Source organism: Parasteatoda tepidariorum, chromosome 11, assembly GCF_982258835.1.
Source record: "Parasteatoda tepidariorum strain Cologne lab strain chromosome 11, Ptep-v5.0, whole genome shotgun sequence".
Taxonomy (NCBI): domain Eukaryota; kingdom Metazoa; phylum Arthropoda; class Arachnida; order Araneae; family Theridiidae; genus Parasteatoda; species Parasteatoda tepidariorum.
Window position 1 is genome coordinate 97253900 of NC_141765.1, and position 15561 is coordinate 97269460.

The 15561-nt window shown below is 27.5% G+C and overlaps 1 long non-coding RNA gene across 5 annotated transcripts in view; it reads right to left on the reverse strand.

Moving 5' to 3' along the window:
* Positions 1 to 1218: 1218 nt before the first annotated feature.
* LOC147801947 (uncharacterized) overlaps positions 1219 to 15561 on the reverse strand; it is a 35906-nt gene continuing 21563 nt past the window's right edge. For all 5 annotated transcript variants that reach the window (XR_015430133.1, XR_015430137.1, XR_015430135.1 and 2 more), the window contains 3 exons: positions 14625 to 14804; positions 8803 to 8865; positions 1219 to 1780 (listed from right to left, as the gene is read on the reverse strand). This is a non-coding gene — a long non-coding RNA (uncharacterized LOC147801947). The remainder of the gene's footprint in view (positions 1781 to 8802; positions 8866 to 14624; positions 14805 to 15561) is intronic.

Sequence of the window (15561 nt, forward strand, 5' to 3'; positions counted from 1 at the left end):
CGTAGCTTTATTCTTTCAGTATCTGAAATTTTATTTAACAAAACACCTGAAACAAAAACCAAACGCAACCTAGAAATTTTTCCACGGAGAGAAACCAGGAAAGCAACTAATACTATGAAAATTGGAATTATTTTTTTTATAATGTAAAAATAACTTTTATGGGCACTTCAGAAATTTTCATCAATTCGATAATTATTTAAAGGTGTTATGTACTAAACCAACAATTTTTGCAAAAAATTTACATAACAATTTAATTTCAAAACTGTCAGTAAATATTATGTTTTATCTAAATTAAATTTGCACTAACATATACTTGCATACAAGAATGAGACGAAAATATAATAAAATTTTTTACATTATTTTTTAAAAGTTGCTTTCAGCTGGAATGATCAAAATTTGATTACAATCCATTACTCTTTTGAGAACGTTGCTATAAAAAATTTCAGATTTTTGTTTGAAAATTCAAATTAAAAAAAATTCAGATTTTTGTTTGAAACAATTCCATTGCTTTTATTTCGCTGATTATAGATTATGCGTTATGACATAAATAGGTTTAGAAAAAAGCAGGTGTAATATGTAAACATTTTAAACAGAGATTTTCAGAAAATAAATTTAAAAAAATTAAGCAGATGCTAGAGTCAATTTTCTGGTATTGATCAATTAGCCATAAAAAAAAAACTATATTATGCATTTAAAAACTTGCTTTGCAAAGAACCTTACTGATGAAAACTTAAACAAACAAGATTCTACTCTACGTTGGTTTAAATTTTTTGCTTTAACAATAATGTAAATAAATGTTCAGCTAAATTTTAAAAATTAAGCCAAAGAAATTTTTACTATTATCATTATTTTAAACATCATAAAAATATTCACTTCTTATCTTAAATTTGAACTAAATAATTCAAAATTAAGTGAAAAATACAATGCTAGTAGTATAAATGCTCATAAGCTGGAGTTAATGTTTAACAATGATGTTAAAATTAAATTTTAAAGAAACCGAATTTTAACTTCATCTAATTTCAAAATACTTAAACATTACTATCATGACTATAAAAAAATTTCCAACATTATATCTTATTAAGTTTTATTAATGAACACATATCTGCCTACCCCATTTTCTAAAATTTTGAAGATTTATTATAAAGTTGCTGCATAAATTACCCAATGCAGTAGTTAAGAATAAAAAAAATGAATCAAACCAAATCATGACAAACATTATTTCACAATTTAATTATTTTATTTTAAAACAAAACACAATATAAACTTCACTCAACTATAAAAGCAATATATTCTTACCGTCATTGTTTAACATAAACATATAATCCTTAAGAACACATATTTGACATTAAATAAAATAATTTTTATTGCAAAAAGCAACAGTTGGACTATGTGTTATCATTTTCATTATTATTTTCTAATAAAAAGAATTACAAAATTTTACAGTAATTTATTTCATGCAGTTCTTTTCCCCTCAATTGCATTTTTTTGTTTATGAGCAACTATATATCAGAGCAATAAACTGATGAATCTGCTTTATTGAAAGATTTTATAAAATTGTCAGCAACAGTAACCACACAAACACACAGCAGGGATGAATCACACAGAGATCTTCAAACTTCTGCACAACAACAAGAGGACTTTCAGCTCCGGCAGATTTAAAGAGAATCTAACAGCATATACACATCAGTTGTTTTGTTTTCTGTCAGGATTGAACTTACGGGCCCTCGTATTCTACCAGAATGTCATTTTCCATTTGCATTATCCAGCAGCCCAGACGAAGCTAAAATTATAAGAGAGAAAAAGTTAAACTTTACATTGAAAACACTAAATTTAAAACTATTAGCATTGAATATTTCTTTAAGACTTAAATCATTTAAAAAAATTTTAATAGGTCTAAAATTTAATAGGTAGATTTCTGTAACAATACCTAAACCAAAAAATCTCAGTATCACTGCGCAAGAGTCGAAAAATATTTCATTTATAACCACTCTCAAGTAATAATTTTATTCTTTCCTAATTATTTTTTATTAAAAAGAAATTATAGTTCAAAATCCTTAAGCCCTTCTGAATCACTGGAGTTTAAAAGATAATTCCTTCTAGAAATGTTGTTCTTTCTTTCATTTTTTCAAAGAACACCATAATTTAATAAAGAACAGGAAAGGAAAAAAAAACATTTTAAATCTTATTGAAATCTGACTGTGAGTGGGGATTTTGTTACTAATTCAGATATTTGGAGCATAGGAAATCTGTGAAATTGGGGAAGGGGGATTCCGTTTTAAAAAATACGATTTTTTGGCCACCTAAATCTATGAACTTTCCATGATTTTTTTCTTTTAAATAGTTAAAATCATGACATTTCATGACTAATTTTGTTCAATATTGAAATGCCAGACTTTCCTTTATGTAAATTGACAGAGAGCTAGTCTAGAATGACCAGACACAAGATATCAGGGCAGTACTATGTAAAGTTTTAACTGAGTACAAATACTTTAGGATCTCAGTTCAAGTTATCCATAACCAAAATTGTTCACAGTCAATCATTTGAAATAAATAAATAAATAAATAAAATAAAATAAAAATGAATATTTTCATGTACAAGGGTGGCTATTGTACAAGTGAGATATCTTTGTTTCGATTCAAGATGAAAGTTATTTTAATTAATTAATATTATTTAATAACGTAATTATGGCTCATTCTTAATGATACAATTCATGGATTCAGTTGGCTGGAGTTCAATTAAAATATCTTAAAATACATTAAAAATAATTTGCAAATTCAAATATATATATATGGATCACACTCTAGAACAACGGTTTCCAAATGTTGTTAGGGGTTCCGTGAAAGAGTTTTGACAGTTGAGACTTTTTGAACAGTTTTTGAAATCTGTAATTATATTTAAAGTAATATGCCAAAAAATGGGAAATGAAAATTTTAAAAAAAATATCTAATTTTTCTAACAACAATTTTATAAAAGTATGAAAAAAAACATGCATTTATAAGAATTTGCAATAGTATTTAACATTGCGCCTTTCAAATCAAAATAAAATAACAGATTTTTTTTTTAATAAAGAAATATGTTTCCCTAATAACTATTTTCAACATTTAAAAACAGTTTTTAATAGCAATATAAAAACAAATCTTCAATTAGACTAGATTCATCTCTAAGACAGTGTATATTCAACTGTTAAACATACGAGTAAAACCTAAATTAAGATTATTAAATATAAAACGATGAAAATTTTTTTTTTCTCCTTTTAAATATTAAAAGTTCAAAATAAAAATAAAGTTTTTTACCCTAATTATTAGCGGACTATTTAATCATTTAGGGCTTCATAGCCAAAAAAAAAATTGGGAATGGCTTTTCTGGAATTGTGCTATTTAATGTCCTGTTAACAGAAGACACAGAAGAAAGTATTTTCATCTAATTTCTGTTTGTATTTATTCGTCATTTGCATGCACTTTACAGAGCTACATGCTACCTTCCTTTAATCAGGATAAATATAAATACTAAAAGGTCTTTCATGCTCTATCCATTCTTTAAATAAAAATTAAAATTGATCATGAAGGAAAAAAAAATATGATTACCACAAATATTAAAAATTTTAAGTCTTTTCCTTATGTTTCACTGCATTTTAAAAATATTTTTGCACTGAGTTTGACTTCCTAGCCTTTTCAACAGTTTCAGTAGCAGCTGATTTAGAACGAAAAAAGAATATTTGTATGGAAATATTTAGCAATCCTGTTTAGGTATATTGAATAAAGTAAGTTGAACTATTTTTATTGCTGTCATTACCATCCTGACCCTTTATGAGTTGATTTTAACATTATTGAAAATTTTTGTTCTTGATTAGTTTATATTAGATAAGTCTTTGTACAAAATATAGAAAAGTTTTTACAACAGTAACAATATTTGTTTCCTGCAGAACAGCAATCAAGATGGATAAGAAATATTATAAATTTCATGGTAACTGCTGCATAATATACTAAATATTTTACATATAGGGAATTTTAGGGATTTTTATTGTCATCAAAATACAAAAACTTTATTACCATAATGTCTATAAGTGGTCTGCAATATTTTTTCTTTATGATTGGCATTAAATGAATTCGAAATTTTTTTATAATTTTAAATAGTAGTAGACAAGTAAATAATTATTGATAGTTAAAAGATTTAATTTAAAAAGGGAGTTCTGAAAAAAAGAAACAAATTTTTAGAGCAAAGAAAAAGAAAAGCCCTAAACTGATTCCTGCCAGGTCCATTTCATTATGTATTAGTAATACTTTTTAAAATATTCAACCCAGCAATAAATTGAGTAAAATCTCTATTTTAATGGGCGATTTTTTGAAAACTCAATTATAGATCTAAAATGTACAAAAATCAGGAGAAAAGCCAGAAGAAAATGGCAAAATCCAGTAGTCTGCTGGTAGATCCAGTAGAGTTGGCAGCTATGCAGCAGGGTAAAATAAAAAAATTGTCCATACATCTTAAACTATACTATTACCATTCATCGTAAAATTTGTAAACATATGAAAATACATCTTAAGCGCATACATCTTAAAATTTGTATAACAATTGTAATGACAGCTTGAGATTCCTAATGACAGAAATGAAAATAGAATAATACAATGTAATTTTTATTTATTTCACAATCTTAATTTAAATTTAGTACATTGAATTGTATACACAATTTTAGATGCTAAAATTTTGGCCGTTTTTTGTATGATAATTTTGAATTTTAATATTTTATTTAATGTTAAATGGAAATTGATTAAAAATGTACTTAAGTATTTTTAATACCTTTGCATTTTGTATCATTTTATTTTTTAAAATCGCTACAATAATTTGTAACCGTTAGCGATAAATAATTTTTTGTATTCATCTTAAAAAGTCATTGACCACAGGGGTAATTGTGAGCCCAAGTCAAAATTCCGGAAAATTTCTAGAGTAAAAAAAAAAAAAAATTTTAAATCGAAACATTAGAAAAAAATTTAATCAAGGTGTTTTTGTACTTAGTTTACTTAAGTTATACTTAATTTAGTTTACATAAAATATATTTAAAATTTTACACATACCTATGATGACTTAGAGAAGTAATTGAAATTTACAAATATGTCTTTCTTTCTTGAGTTTATGATTATAATAACTATTTACTGATAAAAAATGAATATTAATCTTGAATATAAGCTTATAAAGTAGCTCTCCTTACAAACAAATAAAGTAAACTGCGTTTTTAAGTTCCACCTTTGAAAATTTGATTTCTGAAAACTTTTGTGATCAATGATTTTTTGAAACATCTGAACCTTCGATCTCCGGAAACTTCCGAATCACGGTTAGAGAAATATCCGGAAATCCAGATTTTTTCCGGAGCACAATCAGCCCTGATTAAGTTTTAGGGTATTTTTAAAAGACTCTGTCGTCAAATGAAATAAAACTCTTTTTTTTCTGAATAACAAGCTATTTTTATAACTGCTGTGAGTTTGCAACAACTGTTAGGACATCCTAGTTCCCACTGAATTTCATAAAAAATTCCCTGACTTTTCCAGGTATATTAGGTAAATTTCAATGGAAATTCATCTCATATTTTATTTATATCATGCGATTCTTTATCAGAGAACTTATTTTTTTTTATTTTTGCTATGTCAAAAATTAGACTTTGTTAGCAAAAACATTGAACGAGAATGGAAACATAAAAAAGTTTCACTTAAAAGTAGAATTTTATAAAATAATTGTAATAGGCCCACGGGAGCCCCGGTCATGTTTGACCTATCTTCAGCCAATATTATTATCCATGCTAGTTCTGAAAACGATGTAAAACATCAATAAGAAGTAGAGACGCATTTTTGTGAAAACGGTTTTATATTTTAATATTTGAACAATGCTACATTATCTGGGCTAAGAATAAGTCTTTGATTCAAATAATTTTCATTCATAAAAATCTCACTAAGTTTTAAAAAAGCTGAATAACTTTTAAAATATTCAAATTTTTCTCTCATTCTAAGTCAGGATAACTCACTAGAGCAAGATAGTGTTGTGAGGCCACAATGGGCATCACATATTTCATAACTTTTAAAATTTCTTTAATTTCTTAAACTTGTTTTTTTACTCATTCTTAATCAAATTATAATTAAATTAAATCAATTAGTTAATTTTTATAATGGCGAATATAAAATATTTTATTCTTTTCTCATTGATCAATGTAACGACTAACTTTTTATTTCAATACTAATGTAGATTCATTAATTTACCGTTGCGCCTAATCAATTTTTTTTTATTATTTATAACTCTTCATTCCTAAATTTCTTACTTCAAATATGTTTAAATTACACGGTTATACTAATTCTCACAGTCTTGTTGGCAATTTGGGATTACCAAGGTATTTTTCAAACCTAATATTGATCATGGGGGGTTGGCTTTATTTTCAGCTATGTTATTTTTTGATAAACCACCAACTCTGGATCTCTTCTCATGATTCTAACTGTCTGTGGGGAACAATTCAACTACTTTTAAATTTGGCTTTTGATTAGGTAGGTCATGGGAGATTTATTCCCTATAGCCTGCCCTTATTAATATTATATTATGCAAAATTTATTTAGCTTAAAGTCTTATTGATAGAATATAAATTTTGAATCTTGAGCTCTACAAATAACTACTAAATACAAGTTTTATTATAATTTATGATCCAGTTTACATCTTCAACTTTCATTATCCTGTTTTTCATCACTATCTTCAATTAGTCAATTATACCATACAACTTCCAACCACACCTGAATTTTGTCTTCACAAGTGCATATAATTATAAATTCTCTTAGATTGTAAGGCGGTGGTCAACTTTTTAATCTTCTTTGTGAAAGAGCTTTAAAAAACACTGTTAATGTAACAAAACCAAATTCCTTGCCTTGGACTAACAAAAAAACAAAGAATGCCAAGAGGCATTTTAACTGTTACGCATGTTTTTATTTTAAACCTAATATCCTTATATTATAAACCTAATATTAAACCTAATATAAACCATTACTTGATTAAATTTAAAATGAAAGAAAATTGCTTCAGTGCCAAATTACCAAAGAGAGTTACTTTATCATGTACTTCTATGCAAATAAAGTATATCTATTTTTGTAAGATCATAAAAAATTTACATTGACCCATGAAAAAAGAGGGTATAAAACGCAAAGTAAGGGGGGAAAAAAACATACTTAGCAGATAGGGTAAAATCTTCACATAGGAAATTAATTTCTAATGGTTTGTTCTGTGCATCATAGTCAACATTTTATCAAGCAAATACCTTCAGGGTTTTTAAGCAAAATATATCAGTAAAGGATGCATGCGTAAAAAAACATGCACATTTCAATGTTAAACTTAAAATACATTCTGGCATTTTTTTGTCCTTTATTCCTTAGTATATTTAAGATGTTAGATTTCGAACATGAATCCATCATTACCATTTTTTCGCAATAATTATCATCCATGATACTAAATTGTTCGTTTTCAAACTATTTATGCCCGAAGTTACTTATTTTAAGTTTTTAAATCCCTAATTTTAACAGTATGTTATGACCTAAACATTATTTACGAATTAAGACACTGAAATACTAAATAAAAATAAAATAATAATTCTAAATCTGAAAAATTGAAATAAATTCAGACTTTGTTCACATTTATAGGAAAAAAATTTACCACATTTTATTTTTTTCTGATTTTTTTAGAGGCACGTCATTATTAACTTTAAAACAACTCTCAAAAACTATATTTTTCAAAATTATACATGATTTATGACAAAGAATGATAAGGACAATTTTTGACAAATTTATAAAATTTGACCTTCTTAGCTTTAAAATAAATGTAATCTTTTATGAACTTTTGTAATTTCCCAAAGTTTGCCTCTATAAAAAAATGAAAAACTGTACCTGTAGCAAAAATGTAAAGCATTTAGGAATGAAAAATCACACATTCCAATATGTATGCTAGCTGAATAACTATTTTCATACAAAGTGAATAAAAAAAAATATTCAATGAATCAGTACTGGATAAATTCTATATTTTTTGAAGTAACAATTATGAACAGGGTTAAACTTTTATAAATAACATACAAACATCCTAACAGGGATAAAACACTATTTTTGCACATTCATGATGTACTCTAGCTTGGATCTTGCTTACTTAGCTTACCCTTATAAAAGTTATGTTACATATAAAGAAATTTTACTCCACAAATGTTTTTTTCTTTAACAGGAAAATAAGGTAGGGGTGCCCAACCTTTTTAAGTGAAGGACCACTTGCACGGCAGGTAGATAACAAAGGGCCGCACGCATATTTAGTCATGTCAGATGCAAATATAATGATTTTAATCTAAGCATTATGAAGCACTAAATAGTTTTATCAGTAAACTTAATAACATATTTGCAGAAAATTAAATACTTTTAACGATTTTAATTTATTTAAAACTAAAAAAAAAACTAATACTTTTTAAAAAAAAAACTTTTTCTATTTTTCACAATAATTAATGTATCAAATAAATATGCATACATAAATATTGGAGGGGGAAATACAAATTCTAACCAAAAAGAAGCTTAAAGAATGAAAGATCAAAAAGTATATGCATTTTATTGAGTAATATAAATTTGAATTAAATATTTTAATTAAAGAAAAATCATAATGTTTAAGCAAAAACCAAATTAAAAGAAACTTTTTATTGCGTTCAGAAGCTCTTGCAGGCCGCACATCAACAGTCAGCGGATCGCAGGTGGTGCACCCCAATAATTAGACTAAAGAAAAAAAATTCTACAAATACATATTTTACATACCACAAAAAGAATTATGTTGTAGAGTTTTAGACCAATATGGAGCAAGCACTGAATGAGCAGAACCTGAAAAGAAATTTAATTTTAATAAAAGGCCAAAACATTTGATTAAAACATGAAAATATGATTAATTTATTTTTAATTTTTAATTAAAACAATTAATACCATAGAATTTAAAATAATCTGAACTTGAACTGGAGACAAAGCAACAGAGTTTCCACTTATACAAGGCAAAAAGGTAAAAGTCTTTAACATTCTAAGTTATTGTCAACAATTTAAGATTAACAGAAAGATATATTTAATTGAAAAAATTACAACCAGGGCTCAAAACTAATGATGGCCCGAGACCATCATCATAAATCCAACCATCATAAAATAAATAATCAATGGCCTCCCTGACCAGCAATCATTGTTAACGAATGGTAAGCTGTTTTAGTTATATGATTCGAAATAATAAAAAATAGCATATAGTGCAAAATAGAATATTTCTTCATTGTTAGGAATGAAGTTCCATTTGACAATTCCATATTCTATTACTGTCCATATTCTATATTATACAGTAGAGAACCATTTATCCGGTATCCAGATAACCGGGAAACCAGAAAACCGGGAAAAATTTTGCTCGAATTTCCCGCCATTTTAAACTAGAACGAAAAAAGCGCAAATTTGACTCATCCTTGAAGTTGAGTAGAGGAAAATGTAAGGAAGGGGAAGATTTTTTTCCCCGTTTACCCAGAGAAGCGTCATTTCCTCCGTGACCTTGAAGGCAGGGAAGGGAGGAATGTTTTATTTTTTCCTTTAGGCCGTCAATCAAACTCAAGGGTGTGGCATGCTGATTTCGTTTTCTGCTTGATTTACGAGGGGGGTGGGGAAAATGCATTGCATGCATATCAGTGAACAGAAAAAGAAAAGAGAAAAATATATTTATTTGACATCGACTAATAAAAATAAAATCTTTTTCTTTTGAATAAATTCTTATTCTTTGGAAGTGCGGTATCAATTACAAGTTTTTCTTGGTGTGGAATCACATCTGCTGTAATTAAAAATCTTGTTTTTATCAACAAAAAAATAAAATAAAAGGAGAATTGTTTATTATTTTAAACATAGGATTATTTTATGAAGCAGATTGCAGTTTTGTTTTTCTGATTCCACTACGTTTGATTTTTTTTTCTTTTCGCGATAAATTTCGCACTCAATAAATTAATTCTTTTTATTCATAAATTTTATCATTAGGTTTTTTTTTTTTTTTTTTTTTTTTTGAATTCCGTTGATCTTGCCTTGTTTCGGGTTTTAATATTTATGCTAGTGCCTTTTTTAACTATCGTTTCGGTTCGATAATTTTCAAGTGTTTTTATTTAGATTAATAAGTTTTCCTTTTATTTTATTGTTCCCCCGTATAATTAGGTATGAAATATATTGCGTTATTTAATCATTGGTTTTGTTTATATTATTTAATTTAGGAATTGTAATTATTTTTAAAAAATAAATATGAGAATTTTGTATTTATTAAACTTGATTTACTTGTCTAAACTTGCAAATTTTTTTGTTCTTTTAAATGTTATATTTCTACCATTTTTTTTTCTTTTTAAAGTTAGGAGTACCTTTCTTTTTTCTCTTACTTTATGCAGTACACTTTTTCCTTGTACTTCGGGTTCGATAAAACATCGATTAACGACACTTTTTGGTCGATCCAGAAAACCGGGAAATTCAGATATCCGGGATAGCGATGGTCCCGAGCATCCCGGATAATTGGTTCTCTACTGTATCATTACAGTGTTTCCACTACAAAGCGAGAATCTCGCATATTTTTTTCTTTTCTCGCATTAAAAAATTATTACCGCGAGAAATTCCAGCATTCTCTACATCAATTTCAAAATTCGCGAATTTCTGGCATTTTGGAAAAAGCTCAGAATTACGCCATTTAGAATAAAATCCGTTTCACTTATCTTCCTGGATCTTTCATTATTTTCAACATCTGCCCCGTTATTTAGCTTCCCTATTTACCAGTATTGTTCAGAACCTTTTCGAACAACAAAACACAACCACAGAACTCTTTTCAGAACACATTTCTCTGCAACCACGTGTTTACCATAGGTTAGGTTTCTTCATGTAATATTCAAATATTCAATGCTTTATCAAAAATATTCAATGCTTTAAAAATAGAAGACGTTAAAAATGTATTATAATTAAAGAAATGATTTTTTTTTCAAGAGTTTTTGTGTTTTTTTAGTTTTTAGAAATCTCACCCTGTTTTTGAGAAAGGGTGAGAAATTCTCACCCATTTTTTTTCTATGATGAAAACACTATATTATCCTATCTATGATGAAAACACTATTTAACATTCACACTATTAATTTAAAATAAAAATTCAAATAGAGACAAGCAAGTAGACCATTGAAACTGTGTATGAATTAGGTAGTAATATATTTTACAAGGATGAGAGTAGTCAGAAAGTAAAAAAGAGGAAATCCAAGAATGAATATATATATAATATATATATATATATATATATATATATATATATATATATATATATATATATATATACACAAAAATTTGACAAAAAGAGTGAGATCTTTAAACTTGTAAACCATGTGATTATAAATCCTGATGATTAATTTTAAAATTGTATGAATATATAAATATTAATCACATGCCTTATTTTTAAATTGAGACAATATGAATCCCGATATGAGGCTTTTAAATCACGTGAATATGAAACTCTATATAGAATTTTAAAGTATGCAGAAATACAAATCACAATGTCTAATTTTTAAAACACGTTTAAGTACGAAAATCAATGTTTGATTTTACAACCGCAAAAACGTATCACGACATAGAATTCTAAGCTCGCATGAATACCAATCGCTACATAGGGTTTTAAGAAGCATAAATACAAATTACTTTATTGGATTGGATTTCGTATAAATACGAAAATCGATGTTTGATATTACAACCGCAAAAACGAGTCACGACATAGGATTTTAAGCTCACATGAATACGAATCGCTACATAGGGTTTTAAAAGAGCGTAAATACAAATCGCTATATTGGATTTTTAAATCTCGTAAATAAGAATCGCAATGTACGATATTTAAATCGCCTGAATAAGACTCGCAACGTTCAACTTTTAAATCAGGCAAATACGAAAATCGATGTTTGATAATAAAATAGCGATTTTAAAAATGCATAAATGCAAAACGCGATATTGGATTTTTAAATCTCGTAACTAAGAATCATAATGTGCGATGTTTGAATAGCATAAATAAGAATCGCATAGCGCAACTTTTAAATCAGGTAAATACGAAATCGATGATTGATATTAAAATCGCGAGAGACTGGACTTGGGATTTCTAAAAGGCTTGTTTGTATTGTTTTTGTTTAGACATAATAAATAAAAATTTACAAGATTAAGTGAATGAGCAATTAAATATTTTCACCCCAAATCCACCTCCATTATTTCATTTTTTTTTTTTTTTGTTTGCTTTCACAACAGGGTCATGACGTCTGAATTGCAAAAATACGAGCTATCCGGCGGACGAATAAAAATACGGAAAATCTTATTTTCTGTGAAGAGAAAATAGCTAAAATAAGTAAAAATACGGAAGGGTGGGTTAGCAGCTAGGATGTAGTTTGAATTTTTTGTTTATCTTTGAAAATCGTAAATAAATATGATTATTTTATTTTAACGATTGAATTTTCAAAAAAAAAAAAAAAAAAAAAAGGCCGAATATTTATTTTTTTAAAAAAAAACGAAACTTTTAAAGAATCAGAGTTTTTGATAAAAAGGCTGAAATTCGAAAGGCAAAAGCGAAAAATTCTCATCTCTGTATAAAGGTCAACCAGTTTTATCCCAAGGAAATGATTTTTTGAGAAACTTCAGAGTAAGGAATGAGGACTTCAATGCTTTCGCTCTTAGGAAAATTAAATTCCTCATAAAATATTTTAACTTGTTCAAAAAAATTTCCGCGGAAGAATCTCATCCCTGAAGTTACTTGTTCATTGTACCAGTGATTATATTTCCTTACTTTCTTACCATGATTGCAATAAAGTATCAATCAGAACAAGTTGGAACTGGAGCCAACTCTAGAACAATTGATAAAGTGAATAAAAGTAAAAATGATTCTTATTCTAAAAGAAAGTAAAACTTCAGGGTTAAAAAAAAAGAATTAACGAAACTAAAATCATGCATCTTTTTGAAAAGAAAACTAATTATTTGCCTTTCAGTTAATATTATTTTTCTAGCAACATCATTTTAATTCTTTAGTAATAAAACATACCAAAGATGCAAAATAGAAGTTTATATTCATATTTCACAAAAAATATCTCAAAATTTTTTATGCAAGGTATGATAGCTCAGGGAGGGGATAGAGCGTTCGCCTTCCAATGAGGTACACCAGGATCGAATCCTGGCAATGGCTGGTCGATTCAAATTCCGCATTCGGCTTGTACCGACCACAATGCTGACGCAAAATATACTGAGTGGCAGATGAATCATGGGATATAGTCCCCTTTCCATCAGGTTAAACGTGGGAGGTTTTACTCTCCATGTAACGCAAATATGGGTTAGCTCCATCAAAAAGTCCTCCAGAAAAGCAAATTTTTCACAATATTTGATCCAGGAGTTCCCTTGTCTTCTGGGTTGGGTTCAAAATTACAAGGCTAAGGAGTTGAACATTAGTAGTCCTAAACCCAAAATTGAGTAGGCTGTTCAACAAGGGTTAAAAAAAATTCAGGAAAAAAATAGGACTCTTAAATTTATGATGAAAAGATAAATTCTCTTATAAAAAGATCAAGCAAATAAATAAAATATTACAAATTATTATCTTTAAATAACCAGACCTCAGATCCTTCACTTCAAAAAGAATTCTTTTTAATCCTTCAGCACCCAAACTGTTTGAAAAATTACCCATAATATGTTTCTCTAGATAAAATTCCTATGCTTCCATCTTTATGACAACCAACATTTAACAAAACCTTCCCCTTTGTTGGTTTGTGGTTGCAAATCATTATACAGATAGTAAATACAAAATACAGTAAATGCAACCAATACTTGTCATCGGCATACTTGTAACATTTACAGTTGTATTATTTCAAAAAAGGAATTTGGAAAAATCAACTACACTGGGTTAAAGTTAAATAGCATTGCATACTCATACAAAAACGGAACAAACAAACAAAAGACATAAAAAATGAAATGAAAAAACTTTAATAGCTTCTGTGATTACACATTTTATAATAAATCCAAGTAGTAATAGAAGCAATAATATATGTTATACAACTAAAAATAACAATGACCGGAAATGAAAACAATGGCCCTCAGCAGCCAAAATTAGTGAAAAATTGAATAATTTGCACTATTACAGAAAAAACCAACCTTATATGTCGCCCTGTCATCTACTCTCTTACTTTCTCAAACATTTAATTCAGTGTGTTGTGACTTACTCATAAAAGGAATAAATGCTAAGTGTCCAAAAAAGAAATTCATAAATAATAGTGAAAGACTAAAAAAATTTACGGTCGACAAGAGACAAAACAGATAGATATGGGACTTTATCTGATTTATCTAAAGGCTGGTAACAAGAGTACTAAAATAATTTCAACTTTTCTTATTTCATATTTAAAGGTAATGAAGTTTTTTGTTTTTCATTATGAAATATATTTTCTAGCTTCTGTTTCTTGAGATTATTTATTTTAAAAGAAAAATAGATCAACTGAGGCCTGGCTATATATCATCAAAAAAGCAAAAATTTCAAAATCTCAACTTTTTATTTCATTTTGCATAATTGTAAATTTAACGTCAAATAATTAAGATAAGATAAATACCAGTAACTGGGTCCTCAGTTACTCCCAACCACGGTGTAAAGTAACGGGATATAAAGTCATACTGATTTCCAGCATCATCTTTGCAATCGAATTTGCCTCTTGCTAGTCACTATCACACCAACTACCTCTGAAGATGCAGATAATTCATTTTCATTGCTTTTGAATGATTCAAACTCATGCCTGAAAATTTAGGTACAACATTAATTTGTAACAGAATCATAAAAACTTACAGAGAATATCAAAATAAGTATTTTCACAATGTTTTTTCTGAATTTAGAACATTAGTAAATTGTAATTGTTTTTAAGATTCTATGAAAATTGCTTAATAGAACTACTACTTAAAAATATTGATATCAAAATTTTTACTTTAATAATTTGATCTCTATTTTATTTTTCTTGAAAAAAATAGATTAATATATGGTATAAAAAATTTTCATCTACAATTAAATAAGAAAAATAATAAACTATTAAAATTTTTTTTTTGCATGAAATTATGTTTGAGTAAACAGGTTTTATGAGTGGGTGCAATTTTTTTAAAAATTTCCTTAGTATTTTTGAAAATTGATTAAAAACACAAAAAGTGAAATTAACATTAAGGGGTCCAAACTTTGGAACGCTCTCCTGGCCAAATTATGGGGACCCTATTTTCCGGACAAGGTTGCCACTCAAATCTGGAAGGAAAAAAAATTCCCCGTATTTTCCCTGTACATATATGCAATATATTAAGAGGAAACAACAATTACTGCACTCTTGTGTGAGCTATATTAGGTAAACTATATTTATTAGTTTTAATTGCTGGCAAAATAGCTGAGCATACCTAAATAATGCTATAGTATATGAAATAGTTTAGTACAGCTGAAATATCATGGTTAAATATTCCATAGATTACACTTTGAGTGGTCACCATTTTTTAAAAGATAAAAGGGTCATTCCACGT